Raw genomic sequence first — 15,372 nt, 5'->3', positions numbered from 1 at the left:
GAGCAGATGCCCTTCCCCGCAAGGACCCTCCTATTAAGAAGTTTCACCCGGTGCTGCTCTTTCCTAGAGCTACATTTCTGGCTACTGTTACTGACTTTCTACAGGTACTCAGACAAGAGACAGCACGCCTCGATCCGATCTGCAGGAATCTATCTAAGACCCGTTCACTTACCAAGGATAAAGGATTCTACTTCTTCAAGGTACAAGTGTTTGTCCCAACCCCGATGCTTCAAAGGAAAGTACTTTTCATGTGCCATGATTCAAAGGCAGCAGGGCACCAAGGTTATCATACCACACTTGATTTTATTTCACGTCATTTTTGGTGGCCATCTTTGACCAAGGATGTACAAGACTATGTATCAGCATCTCCCATTTGTCTACAATCCAAAACTCCCAGGAGCCCACCTTTTGGTTTACTTACCTGTATGCCCATTCCGGATAAACCATGGCAAGTCATATCCACGGATTTCATTGTAGATCTCCCTCTTTCTTCTGGTTACACCACCATTATGGTGACTATTGACTATTTCACGAAGATGGCTCACTTCACCCCTCTAAACAAACTCCCTGGGTCAGCACTTATGACAAAGATCTTTATCACCGAAATTTTATCCTAACATGGTCTTCCTAAAACCATTGTATCTGAACGGGGTCCCCAATATACCTCGCAATTCTGGAAAGGAATATGCCAGGTGCTGGAGATAAAGAGAGCTCTCAGCTCAGGTTATCATCCCCAAACTAATAACAGAGCGCCTCAATCAAACATTAGAAGGCTATTTACGTTGTTTTGTTTCAGCTGCACAAGACAATTGGGGAGACCTCTTGCCTTTGGCAGAATACACGTACAACAATGCCAGACATTCGGCCCTGAAGACCAGTCCTTTTTTCTGCTCCTATGACTTCCATCCGTCATTTGAACCTTCTGTCTCTAAGTCTTCTTCCAATTGTCCAGGAGTAGACGGCCTTATCGACAGTATTCATAAGGGACATCAGCTCGCTCGAATAACTCTGCAAGCAGCTCAAGATAAACTGTCGTCCCCAGGACTTACCACCCATTCAAGTTGGCGATGCAGTCTGGTTATCTGCCCGCTTTCCCCCTAGACATTTGGTGCCGTCCAAGTTATCACCCAAATATTTCGGGCCATTTAAAGTGGTATCTTTGGTTGGACCTGTTGCGGTCGGATTGGCGTTGCCTTCCTCTTGGGTCCGTATCCATCCGGTCTTTCACCTCTCACAGATCAAGCTGTCCGTGAAAGATCAACTTCAACGCACTCCTGCTACACATCCTCCACCAGTAATGACGAATACCGGACCGGAATACGAGGTGGCAGGCATTTGCGACTCAAGGTATCATCGGGGTCGGTTACAGTTTTTAGTAGATTGGAAAGGATACTCCCCTGCCGAAAGGACATGGGAGTTAGCATCAGGAGTGCATGCTCCCTCTTTGGTCCGGAAGTTCTTCCGGCTTCACCCGGGGAAACCAGGGTTGCCCCCCCTAAGAAGGGAGCATACTGTTACACCTTTGCGCCGATGGTCGCTTTGGCAACAACGGCGAGTGTATAATCTAATGCCATCTCAGTCACCTAACATGGCCGACTGCTCTGGGGCCAAGTCTGCAAGCAACGGTACAGATGTCGTATGTTTCCTGCCTTCGTGCCGACATGATCATGTGACTCCATACAGTGAAACCAGGAAGTCAAGCAATTGCGTCGCTACTCTCCAGCACAGCGCTTTGTAAATTCGTTCCTAGGAACAAGTGCTCTATTCCAAACTATTACTTTCCCTTGTGTCTGACTCTGTCCATAATCTTCCTTTCCTCTACTGTTTGCTCCTTAGACCCGCTCTCTTCTTCAGATCACCTACCAGTCCTCCCTTCAGCTCGCCTTGTCCATTTGCTGAACCCTGTACAATCGTTGGGAAGTGAGTGTCCTGGAGGCTCCCATTGATCTATTCCCTTTGCTCTCCCAGACTCCCACAGCTCATTACTAACCTCTGTCTTCTGCTGCGGAAACGGTTTATATTTGATAGGTATAGCCAACCACTCCTTATCGCAGACTGTCCCGATTATTGCTGAAACGCTATTTATCTCCTTATCAGGAGTAAGTGTTCTTCTCTTTTGAATCTGTAACGCATAGCTTCCATTCTGTGAACGTATACTTACCTCTCCTATCTCCTGCCCAGGACAAGTCACACCAACAGCCGGTTCCCAGACCACTGCAGGACAGACCCCAGGAAGCCGATGACCGAACCGGTCCAACTCCGCCTCAAAGCAGGGTTTTTCTTCCCCAGGGGGTTTTCCCTGGGGGTTGTGTTTCCTCCTTTGCCGAGATTCCTCTTCGGCAGGGAGGTAACAGGGTTTTCCGGGAGAACTTCTCAATTCAACAGGGTTGCCGTCCTCGGAATCTGCCGGCTGCCCAGGTTAGTGATACCTATTAAATTTGCTGTCTATAGGAGTACAAAGGTGTAATAGTTCAGAGGCGTAACAGAGACAAATAAAACATGGGAATGGGTGAAACTGCTTAGGAAAGACCCACCATGCACATCAAAACTGGCAGGAAATCAGACCCAGCAATCCGGACCCAACCTAACTAATTCTACCAACCAACCAGAAGAAAAGAAGAGAATCCTGTAGTGTGGTTGTTGATTTGAGGGCGAGAATTATGTTCCTGGAGACAGAGTAGACAGAAAAGAGAAAGGAAAGCAGCGAAAGATTAAAACTGCAGTGTAGGCGGAAAGGTGCACAGAAGAGTCCAAGAAGGTTGAATTAAGACCAAGATAGAGCAAAGGCAACTGCAAGGGCTGAAATACATAACTGGTGGAAGAAGAAGCAATTTTAATAAGAGAAAGAAAATGAGCCGTGAGCGATAGCCGATGGGACAGCAAGACCACTAGCAAATTGAATAGAAGAGGGAGGCAGAAAAAGAGGCAGGGGGGTCATACAAATTCTACTCGGGACACTTGCATTCATCTGATGATTAGTGTTCACCCTAGGGGCAATGTGGTGTGAAGACTTGCTAAAGACACTTTACAGGAGGGCGTCACCCTTTCTTTCAGGATAAGAACGCTTAAAAAGGGGCTGTTGCCTTGCCCTCTGGAATAAAGGCACTGTCATGATGCCTACCCCCGGGCATCCGGATCAAGCCCATCAGCCCCGGGAGCAGGCATCCAGACATTTACAAAAACCCCAGCAGCCCCAGCTAGGGGCTGTCTGGGTTCAGTCCTGGCGCCATAGGCACCAGGCTCATAATAAAAATCAGTCCTGGCGCTATAGGCGCCAGGCTCATAGACATTACTTACCTCATGCAGACCATGCTGCAAATAAATCCAAGCCAACGTGAGGACTGGATGGGACTATTTTACTACAGGGACTATTTTTTACTCGGGTGTGGTCCTGGGGAACTTCTTTCCTGGGACTACTTTGGAGGCTATTTAAACCACGCCCGAACAGCAGCACATGCTTCGTGTTATTCTGCATCCAGCAGCGTGACTCTCACCGTGCCTGCAGCCAGCATCCAGTCTTTTGCCACGCCCACGTGCCTGCAGCCAGCATCCAGTCTTCTGCCACGCCCGCCTCGAATCCAGAGCTCCTAGATTAAAGAGGAAGAAAAGGACAAGGTTAAAAAACGAACTTATTTCAAATTCCTCACCTGATTCCGGATCCATTTCATCTCCCGACCTGGAAAGTACATCAGTCCTGCACGCGTCGCTTCGCCAGCTCCAGCACGGCGCCATACTCACCAGTTCTCACAGCATCTTTCGATCCGGCACTGTCTCCATCATTTCTTCGCCGTACTCCGGCACCTAGGGGCACAAGAATAACAAGGTGAGCCAAGGGAATCAACAAATACCTCTTACCACCATAGACTTACCTGATTTGCCACCGGCTGTATTATTCTCCATATCTTCATATGCCACATCTGTAAAGAGGGAGAAAAACAACACGTTAACGCATGCAATAGTTACCGGACAGCGTTGGGTAACACAGACTCTTACCTAAACGCCAGCAGCAGCTACGAGACCTTCTTCTCACAAACTCAGTTGCAACTTAAGGAAGGAAGGGGACAAGAGTGAACATCGGACACATTGAACTCTTTGAACTTGATACTTACCAATCCCGCCTGGGACTTCAGAGTCAATGCTTACCGGAACTCTCCCAACGCCTTCAAACCAGTGAAGTAACTGGTATCTACGTGCCCCTGCAAGACACGCAGGATGGAGAGCTCATCTTTTACAAACATAAGGTGAGGTTACTAAGGGGATATCGGAGGTGATTAGTGGGGGAGAGCGTGAACAGTTGGGAGGCCATCACTAAAACCCACAGGTGGCTAATCCCTGTCTCCACTTGCAGGAAAATACTTCTTCGGGTCCAGCAGACAAGACTAGGCGGGCCAGTCCAGACAGTCATCTCTGCACTACGCATCACGTTGACGTAGACCGCAGCTGTCCGGGTCTGATCGACACCCCTGTGGGGTCCAGGTGAGCGTAACAGAACACGAAGCCTTTCTAAAATACCCACCCGGGTGTTATGGAAACCTCAGAAACCGACCAACTGGCCCAATTATTGGGGGAATTTAGGGCGGAAGTACATGCTGCTCGCCAAGAGACTAATGCCCTCAGGAGAGAACTGATTGTCTCAAAGGAGCGCACTGATGATCTGGCTTGGTAACTACTGCAAAACCAAGCTGGGCAAACGCCCCTACCTGGATATGGGGGAAACCCAACCCCCGTTTCATCAAGCAATCCTGTGCAAGTGGTTTTACCAGGAAATATTCCGTTAGCTCCAACCGAACGCTTTGCTGGGGACCCCAAAAGGTTCACCGTGTTTATGAACCAATGCCGCTTGCACTTTTTATGCAGACCGGAAGCCTTTCCAAATGACCAAGCCAAAGTAGCCTTTGTATTGTCATATCTTAGTGGAAGCGCAGCGGATTGGTCCATTCCGTTAGTCAACCAGGATGATCCTCTTGTCCAGGATTTTCAGGGTTTTCAAAGGAGCATGGAAAAACTATTCGCCAGACACTCACAGGGTCAAGCCCTGGACAACGAACTTTTATCCTTACGACAGGGTAACCAGGATCTGCTAACCTATATTGCAACCTTCAATAGGTTGGTGGTGGAAACCGGGTGGCCGGAGGAAAAACGAATTACATTGTTTCATCGTGGACTTTGGGGAGAACTCAAAGACGTCTTGGCTCAAGTTGTGAACCCACCTCAGGATTGCACAGAATTTATAGACTTAGTGGTCCAGCTAGACCACCGACTTCAGAACCGAAAGACTGATCGAGCTAAATTCGAGAATCGGGTATTGGTTAAACCCAACGTTGCCCCCAAAGGAACAGATGCATCTGAACCTATGCAGATCGGGGGGGGTTAAAGGACCCTTAACTCAAAAGGAAAGCGAAAGAAGACGACAGATGCAGTTGTGTCTGTACTGTGGAACCTCAGGACATTTTCTATGGGATTGCCCTACAAAACCACCCAAGAAGGTGGTAGGAGTTGCTGATAAAAGCCACATAGAGCCTGATTCGGGAAACGACCACACCCGACAAGCGTAGAGGTCCGCTTGCCGAGCTTACAGAAGGACACTCAGACCTCGCATCTGATCATCCCAATGGTCCTACTTGATCCCAGGCAGCCATCACGTATGCACGCAGTAAGGGCATACATAGATAGCGGGGCCGTAGGAAACTATATGGACCACAAATTGGTGTCAATGATGAATCTACCTCTTTGCAAAAAGACCACTTCGGATGTCATCACCACAGTTGATGGAACTGAGATTGCCTCGGGCCTGTAACTCATTCCACTACAGAGATGACGCTGTTGAGTCAAGATGGGCATCGAGAGACTATTGTGTTTGATCTAATCAAAGCCCCACAGTTCCAGATAATACTGGGGATGCCATGGTTGGAAACACATAATCCTTGTATAGAATGGCGAGAGAAGAGAATAACCTTCCCGGATTGTGCACACACCTGTTACCCGGAGAAAACTTTGAACAAAGGCCTGGCCACAGTCATTAAACCAATCGTGCAGTTACCTCAGGAATACCAGGAATTTCAGGATGTTTTTCAAAAAGAACAGGCCAATACATTACCTCCTCACAGATCATACGATTGTCAAATCGACCTCCTACCCGGTGCACAACCCCTATGCAGTAGAATCTATGCCCTCACGGAACCTGAAAATCTTCCCCTATGGCAATACTTGGACCAATACCTTGCTAATGGCTTTATTCGTCCTTCCAAGTCTCCTGCATCCTTAGCTTTATTCTTCGTGCCAAAAAAGGAAGGTGACCTTAGAACGTTCATAGATTACCGCGCATTAAATCAGATTACGGTAAAATACCGATACCCATTGCCTCTGATCCCCGAATTACTAGACCAAGTAAAGGATGCTTGTATCTACACTAAGTTAGATCTCCGAGGGGCATATCATCTGGTACGTGTCAAGAAAGGCGACGAATGGAAGACTGCCTTTCGCACCAAGTACGGATTATTTGAATATCAGGTGATGCCCTTCGGGTTATGCAATGCACCAGCAGCCTTCCAGTATTTTATGAACAATGTCTTTTATGAACTCATTGACGTCTTTGTCGTCGTATACATAGATGATATTCTAATGTACTCCTCCTCAGAATCAGACCATGTTAAGCACGTGCGTGCAGTCCTTGAGAAACTACGCCAGCACAAGTTATATGCAAAATTGGAAAAATGTGTTTTTCATGCTACGGAAGTTGAATTTCTTGGATTTATCCTGACTCCAAAGGGAGTCCGAATGGACTCTCGAAAGGTGGACGCAATTCTCAAGTGGCCATCACCCAGTTCAGTCAAAGGGGTACAAAGCATGCTCGGATTTGCTAATTTCTACCGCAGATTCATTCCGGACTTCTCCCATGTTGTACACCCCATCACAGCACTTTTGCGAAAAAACAAACGCTTCTTGTGGACCGAAGAAGCTGAAGAGGCCTTCCAAGAGCTGAAAGCGAAAATTCACATCAGCGCCTGTCTTAAAGCATCCACGCCCTGAGCTTCCATACATAGTAGAAACTGATGCATCCAGTTTAGCCATGGGAGCTGTCCTGTCCCAGAAGGATCCTGAAACCGGTCAACTTCACCCAGTAGCGTTTTGGTCCAGAAAGTTCTCAGCACCTGAGTTAAACTATGCGATTACCGATAAAGAGCTATTAGCTATCAAATCCGCCTTTAAGGCTTGGCGGCACTACCTTCTTGGCGCCAGGCATACCATTACCGTAATCACTGATCACCGGAACCTCCAGTATTTAAAAACAGCCAAAGCCCAATCATCGCGACAACTTCGATGGGCATTCTTCCTTGCCGAATTCGATTTCGTGATCACTCATCGACCAGGCTGCAAAAATGGCAAAGCAGATGCCTTATCCCGAATGGGGATGGGAGAAGCATATGCAAACCCGGAACCGGTGCCAATAATTCCTGAGCAAATAATCCTTGGCATAACTACTCTACAGACACTAGAAGATATTCATTAAAAAATCCAACAACTCTTCGATCCAGCAACCCTGCAGGACTGGGTAAAGAAAGGCCCGGACTACTCAGTCGTCAATGACCTACCTTACTATCAAGGACGACTATTTCTACCACACAAGGAAATACAAGAACTAGTAATCTCCAATTATCATGACACCCTGATGGAAGGACACCCAGGTATCGAAAAAACTGAAGCGAAAATTAAGAGACAGTTCTGGTGGCCCACTTGGCGAAAAGACGTAAAGTCATTTCTGATGTCTTGTGGCATTTGCGCCCAAAACAAAAGCCAGAAGAAAAAACCTGCTGGCCTTTTACAACCTTTGGATATTCCACCTACACCATGGCACACCTTGTCTTTAGACCTTATTACAGATCTACCTCCATGTAATGGATTTAACACCATCCTAGTTATTGTCGATCTTTTTTCCAAGATGGCCCACTTTATTCCTTTAAAAGGATTACCTTCCGTTTCAATTTTGGCCACGGAGTTCCTCGTAAACATTGTTCGAATACACAGATTTCCTTCCGTATTGGTCTCTGATCGAGGCAGTCAATTCATTTCACAATTTTGGAAGAAATGTTGTCAATTGGCGCAAATCGACATGAGGTTATCAACCAGTCACCATCCCCAGACCGATGGTCAGACGGAGAGGACCAACCAGACCCTTGAACAGTGCCTACGTTGCATGCTGCACCAGACCGAAAGCAATTGGAAGGATATTTTATGGATTTCCGAATATGCATACAATAACTCAGGACATTCTGGAACCGGACAAAGCTCCTTCTATTCCATATACGGACATCACCCTCGAACCTCAGAACTCGATTCGCCTCAGCACTTAGAAATGCCTGCAGTTAGTCATTTACACTCTACTATTACACAAGCCTTTAAGGAGGCAACAGAACATTTGAAACAAGCGAAAGAGAAATATAAGAAAAATGCTGATCAACATAGAAGTGATGCTCTACGATATCAGATTGGGGATCAAGTTTGGCTGGCTACAAAACACATACCTCTAAAAGGAACTCGGACATTTAATCCTAGGTATTTGGGACCTTACACTATTAAGGCCATTATCAACCCGGTGGCCGTCAAGTTGCAATTACCCTCTAATATGCGGATCCATCCTGTCTTTCATGTTTCACTTCTGAAACCAGTTCAACCCGGGACAAGACTTGCCAAACCACCTGACCCCATCCTAATAGATGGAGAACCTGAATTCGAGGTAAAGAATATCCTGGACTCTAAGTTGGTTAAATCAAGACTTTTTGTATTTAATCGACTGGAAAGGTTACGGACCACAGAAAAGGTCATGGGAGCCTAGTGACCACGTTCATGCACCTCGGTTGGTGAAGAAATTCCATCGGAACTTCCCAGACAAACCAGGGCCAAGGGGAAGAACTACTTTAGGAGGGGCCTTGGGGGGGAGTGCTGTCATGATGCCTACCCCCGGGGATCTGGATCAAGCCCATCAGCCCCGGGAGCAGGCATCCAGACATTTACAAAAACCCCAGCAGCCCCAGCTAGGGGCTGTCTGGGTTCAGTCCTGGCGCCGTAGGCACCAGGCTCATAATAAAAATCAGTCCTGGTGCCATAGGCGCCAGGCTCATAGACATTACTTACCTCATGCAGACCATGCTGCAAATAAATCCAAGCCAACGTGAGGCCTGGATGGGACTATTTTACTACAGGGACTATTTTTTACTCGTGTGTGGTCCTGGGGAACTTCTTTCCTGGGACTACTTTGGAGGCTATTTTAAACCACCCCAGACAGCAGCACATGCTTCGTGTTATTCTGCATCCAGCAGCGTGACTCTCACCGTGCCTGCAGCCAGCATCCAGTCTTCTGCCACGCCCGCGTGCCTGCAGCCAGCATCCAGTCTTCTGCCACGCCCGCCTCGAATCCGGAGCTCCTAGAATAAAGAGGAAGGAAATGACAAGGTTAGAAAACTAACTTATTTCAAATTCCTCACCTGATTCCGGATCCATTTCATCTCCCGACCTGGAAAGTACATCAGTCCTGCACGCGTCGCTTCGCCAGCTCCAGCACGGCGCCATACTCACCAGTTCTCACAGCATCTTTCGATCCGGCACTGTCTCCATCATTTCTTTGCCGTACTCCGGCACCTAGGGGCACAAGAATAACAAGGTGAGCCAAGGGAATCAACAAATACCTCTTACCACCATAGACTTACCTGATTTGCCACCGGCGGTATTATTCTCCATATCTTCATATGCCGCATCTGTAAAGAGGGAGAAAAACAACACGTTAACGCATGCAATAGTTACCGGACAGCGTTGGGTAACACAGACACTTACCTGAACTCCAGCAGCAGCTACGAGACCTTCTTCTCACGAACTCAGTTGCAATTTAAGGAAGGAAGGGGACAAGAGTGAACATCGGGCACATTGAACTCTTTGAACTTGATACTTACCAATCCCGCCTGGGACTTCAGAGTCAATTCTTACCGGAACTCTCCCAACGCCTTCAAACCAGTGAAGTAACTGGTATCTACGCACCCCTGCAAGACACGCAGGATGGAGAGCTCATCTTTTACAAACATAAGGTGAGGTTGCTAAGGGGATATCGGAGGTGATTAGTGGGGGAGAGCGAGAACAGTTGGGAGGCCATCACTAAAACCCACAGGTGGCTAATCCCTTCTCCACTTGCAGGAAAATACTTCTTCGGGTCCAGCAGACAAGACTAGTCGGGCCAGTCCAGACAGTCATCTCTGCACTACGCATCACGTTGACGTAGACCGCAGCTGTCTGGGTCCGATCGACACCCCTGTGGGGTCCAGGTGAGCGTAACAGGCACCTTGCAAGAGACCTTTGCCTTGTCATGTGGGATAAAGACACCATTGACCTAAAGTCATCAATACCAAGATGAAACACAGCCATTATCTGGATTGGGACAGAGCCATGCCAAGACCGTGGCCATCCTGAAAGAAGAGTGCAAGGACGCCCCATTCCCTGTGATTGTGCGCTTAACTACACATTATCCTGGGGAAGATACCTCAGAACCTTCTTTAGTTCATAGACCAGAGTTACTTCTGACCCTTGATCCTTTAAAATATGGCTTAGTTCAGGGATGTACTTTGGAAACTACCCCCATTAGAGGATTTTTGTTTTCTCCTGATTTTTTATTTGAAAAAATTCTATTGAAGGAACATGAAACATTTAAACGTATGTGTAATATATCCCAACATAGATTAGTATTCAATGTATTTTCATATGGTATGTGAGAAAGTTAGACAACAGGTATACAATGGGTGCTACCATTCGACCATTACATGGTGAGTTACATACAATGCGTGTAAGTAGGCTGCATGAGCCAGAGAGTTATAAAAAAGATAACTCATTTATTTTACTTCAAATAGTTTACCAACCTCTGTCTTCAATGACTATCTGTATTTTTTAAGTTGAATTTGAAGTTATGTGATGTTATGCACATTTATAAAGCGCCTCAGTCGCCCGAAGGCATCATGGCGCTACACCTAAAAAGTACAATGCCCACTCAATTCAGCCGAATCAGAACAGTAAAGCTTTCAAGACCCAACAAAATGGCAGGTGGCCTCTATGGCACGTAAAGCCCAGGGAAGAGAATTCCAAACAGGTGCAGCAACCACAGAAAAATCACACACCACCCCCACCCAAGAGAGCCTAATCCTAGGAATGTAAATGCTGAGAGAGTCCTGAGAGCGCAATACTCCCAAAGGGATATAGGGACTGAAATTCTCTTGAAGATATTCTGCCCCATTTTTTTAAAAAAAGCTCTATGAACCAAGCACAGAGAATTGAACCTCACCCGTTGCTCGACAGGAAGCAGATAGGAAGCCAGTGGAGCTGACGGGGAACCAGAGACATATGGGAGCCGCAGGGTGGACAAAGCAACGCCCTAGCAGCCATGTTCTGCAACAATTGAAGCTGGTGCAATAAGTGATGAGGAGTGGCCAGATAAATCACATTGCAGTAATCAATTCTGCTGATGACTAGGGCAGAAACTACCCGAGCATGAAACTTAGTAGGGATGTAGGGTAAAACTTTACGAAGGGTGCGCAATTTAAAGTGGCCTTTACAGCAGGTCAATGACACCTGCTCAGACATGGACAGAGAGGCCATAATCTGAATGCCGAGGTCCTCAACTGACTAAACTGGTTCAGGTAAAGGGCCCAGACTGGCAGGCCAAAACTCTGGTGTCCAAAACAAAGAGGGGTTCGTAGTGCCAACCACCAATACCTCAGTTTTCCCACCATTAAATTTCAGCCAGTTGATGGCCATCCATTCCCCAATGGCCTCGAGGCAACTCCTAAGCCGACCTGCGGTCTCAGGCTGTGATAGATCGAGACGCAGTAAAATCTGCGTGTAGTCGGCATAAGAGTAGCAGCGGAAGCCATGCGCATGGATGATACCCAGGAGAGCCTGGATATAAACGTTGAACAAGGTGGGCGATACAGAGGAGCCTTGAGGGACTCCACATAGAACGGTCGCTGGCTGGGAAAGGAAGGGTTTCAGGGACACAAATTAAGTGTGTCCCGACAATAAGGAGGAAAACCAGGCCAGTACCTGAGGCGGAGAGCCACCGCAGGAGAGGCAGGAGACCAGGGTGGGGTGGCCGATGGTATCAAAAGCTGCTGACAGGTCTAATAGAATGAGAGCCCCACCCCTTCCCGGTCCACCAACCGCGTCAGATCACCCACAGCTGACAGCAGGACAGATTCTGTATCACGGCCTGGCCGAAAGCCGAATTGAAAAGGGTCAAAAAAGGAGGAAGTTTCAAGAAAAGTAGTTAGGTGAGGAGAAACCAAAGATTCAAGTAATTTCATAATGAAGGGAAGCAGAGAAATGGGATGAAAGTTTGAAAGAACAGAGGAGTCTGAAGATGTTTTTTTAGAAGAGGAACAACGAGAGCATTTCTAAGGCCAGCAGTGATATTTCCTGAGGCAAACAAATCATTAACTGCCCTAACCAGAAGCGGAATGATCATACTTGACACATCTTTCAAGATGGACAGGGGGATAGGGTCAGAGGGAGAGGCTGATTTTAAACCATAAATAGTGCACCAGTCAGCCTTGGTTCTGCTCTCCCTAAGGGGAGAGGGAGACAAGTTGGACTGAGGGCAAGCCATGTCAATCCCACAACGAATGGTGGCTATTTTTTGCATTGAAAAACACAGACGAAGAGTCACACAGCTCCTGGGAAGAGGGAGCGCTGGCCTCTGATTTGGATTACACAGATAAGGACTGAACAGTCTGAAATAAGGCTTTAGGATGATTCATGGCTTATTCAATCTTATCACTAAAAAATGATTGTTTAGCTGCTTTAATGGCTCTATGATAGTTTACTGTAGCAAGACGAAAGAGAGTTTATCATCTGCTAAATAGTCTATTCTCCACCTCTTCTCCGCCTGCTGCGGCGAAGTTTGAAGTCTTTGCGTTTAGCTGTAAACCAGTTTTCCGAGCAGCGATTTCTCACCAGACAACGTTTAAGCAGAGCCAGCGAATCTGCTGCAGATTGAAGTTACTGGGACAAAGACACCAGCGTGCAATCAGGGGAATTAGCAAAGCTGTTAATAATCAAAGTACTGAGACCCTGGGTAGAGACAGTATGCCAGGCATGCTTCAGAATAAACTGTCGGGCGGGGGCGGAAGGGAAAGCTTGAGCTGTACTGAAAAAGGCACCACTACGTGATCGGACCAAATGACAGGAAGCGCCGAAACACAGACACCAAGTCAAGGGGGGCAAGTATAAAATCAAGAATATTGCCCGATTGATGGGTGGGATATGCAACCTTCTGAGGTAAAAAATCGATGTCACAAAGTGAGTGGCCAGACGACAATTTAGCTTATTAGCGGGGAGGTTAAAATCCCTGACAATGATCAAGTTAGAATACTGCTATGGCAAAGCAGCCACAAGCGACGGGAAATCAGAGCAAAAAACCTGGTCATAGCCGGGGGCGTGGGGCGATACACTAAGAGGGCAAATAGAGTATTTGTGGCAGAAACCGAAATACGAACAAGAATACTATCCATTTTCAAAGAATGTAGGACAGGGATGGCTGATACTTTAAATTCACTATTGTAGATCACAGCAGTTCCGCCACCAGCATGTGATGAAATACGGTTGCTGCACAAAATATCGTAGTTAGATGGTAAATATTTTTTGTAAGTTGAATTTGAAGTAAGGAACTGGCAGTCACCCCTTTGTAGGCCTTATTCAGGTCTAGTTTGGGACCTGTTTGTTGTTAGGTTTAGCAGAGAAGAGGAAAGAGAGAGAAGTTGTGAGGAAGAAGAAGAGAGAATGGTGGAGAGCACCAGAGGATTCAAGTACCAGAACTTCAGAGAGTGTCCTGAAGGCAGTTTTGTAAGTATAGCTGTGGTATTGGTGGTTCATTAAAGTCGGTGCTGTGATCTGAATCCTTGGCTGAAATTGCAGTATGTTTTGAGGGTACATATATTTTTTCTAAATATCTTATTTCTGTTAGTTTTAATTGTGGTTAGATTGGTCCAATTGGGAGCCACTGGCATCTAGAGGGTAAAGTGTCGGTATCCTTTGTGCATAGATGTCCTGTCTTATGTCTATTGTGCCATTTGGGGAACTGGTGGCTGCAGAGCCGGATCCTGGACCATTGTGTCCATACATGGAACATTTAGGGGAATGGGTGTGGACAATGTTGCATTATGGAGGCTTCTGGAATTACATATTTTGACATAAGCTTGGGACACCAGGTTGGATGTGATTTGGGTAGTTTTCTAAGGGATTCCCTATTTGTGTAAAGTTCACAAGTGACCTTGGGTCTCGGCAAAGTATTTTTTGTAGCCTGTGGGACTGGCATACAGAGTTCAACCATAGTCTATGGGACGGTGGATCATGATTTTTTCAGTGGGAGGTGATGAATTGGATGGAAGACGCTAATAATGTGTCTAGAAGCTGTGTGTCCTTTGGGGTTAGTGGGTTGTCATTATTCAGGCTACTGAAGCAAAGATCGTTTAATGTGCTTTCCGTGTTTAGCTGTAGAATGCCAAAGATATTCTATGCTACATCCTTCCAAAAACTGGATAACCATGGGCAAAGAAGGAGCTCAAGTGTGCCTGCTTCTTGTGGAACTTTACATCTCCAGCAGGTTGGGCTGTCCATGATTTTGGACTTGTGCATTCTCTCTGATGACCATAAAGTCCAGTGTCGTACGAAAAGTAGGGTTTGGGGATTTGTTGGCAGCTCTCGACTCTGTGCTAATTCTTTTATAGATCAGTTCCCATTGAGTGATATTAAGAACAATGCCTACATTTTGTTCCCATTTCTTAGTGGAGGTAGAGCTGGTTATTGTTGCTGTGTTCATGGGAATTCTATTTTCATAGAATGTGCTGGCCTTGTATAATTTGCTTGTTAGACGAAAGGCCTCTGTGGTATTGTTATTTAGTGGGTCGTCTTTTGCCCCAAGTTTGTTTATTACTTTGATTCTTTTTTAAAAATTATTATTAAGTGGTACAGTTCATAGAACTTTTCACATATCTTTTATACAACTAAGTTCCAATTTTCACATTTCAAAAATACACTTTCATTCATAATACTATAAGACAGGATTAAAAAAGATATTACTATAAAACAATATTTCCTCTCCAAGCCCAACTAAAACATAAACCACAATTTTATTCAGCATTTATCTCAGCAAAACGTAGTCAATAACTCTCGCAAGTTGCTCTTTTATATTCAACCACATCTTATAGAGTGCCATACTTCTGTGATTGTTTGCAGCCAATAGCCAAACATGCCAGAAAGAGTTTGACCTTATTTCATTGACATTGTGGCAAAATTCCTCCAAAATATGCTCCCTTCCAAAATACCTTCCTTCTCTAGCCCTTC

The sequence above is a fragment of the Ambystoma mexicanum genome, chromosome 8 (genome assembly GCF_040938575.1).
Source record: "Ambystoma mexicanum isolate Mex_15411 chromosome 8, UKY_AmexF1_1, whole genome shotgun sequence".
Lineage (NCBI taxonomy): Eukaryota > Metazoa > Chordata > Amphibia > Caudata > Ambystomatidae > Ambystoma > Ambystoma mexicanum.
Note: the sequence above shows the minus strand (reverse complement) of the source record.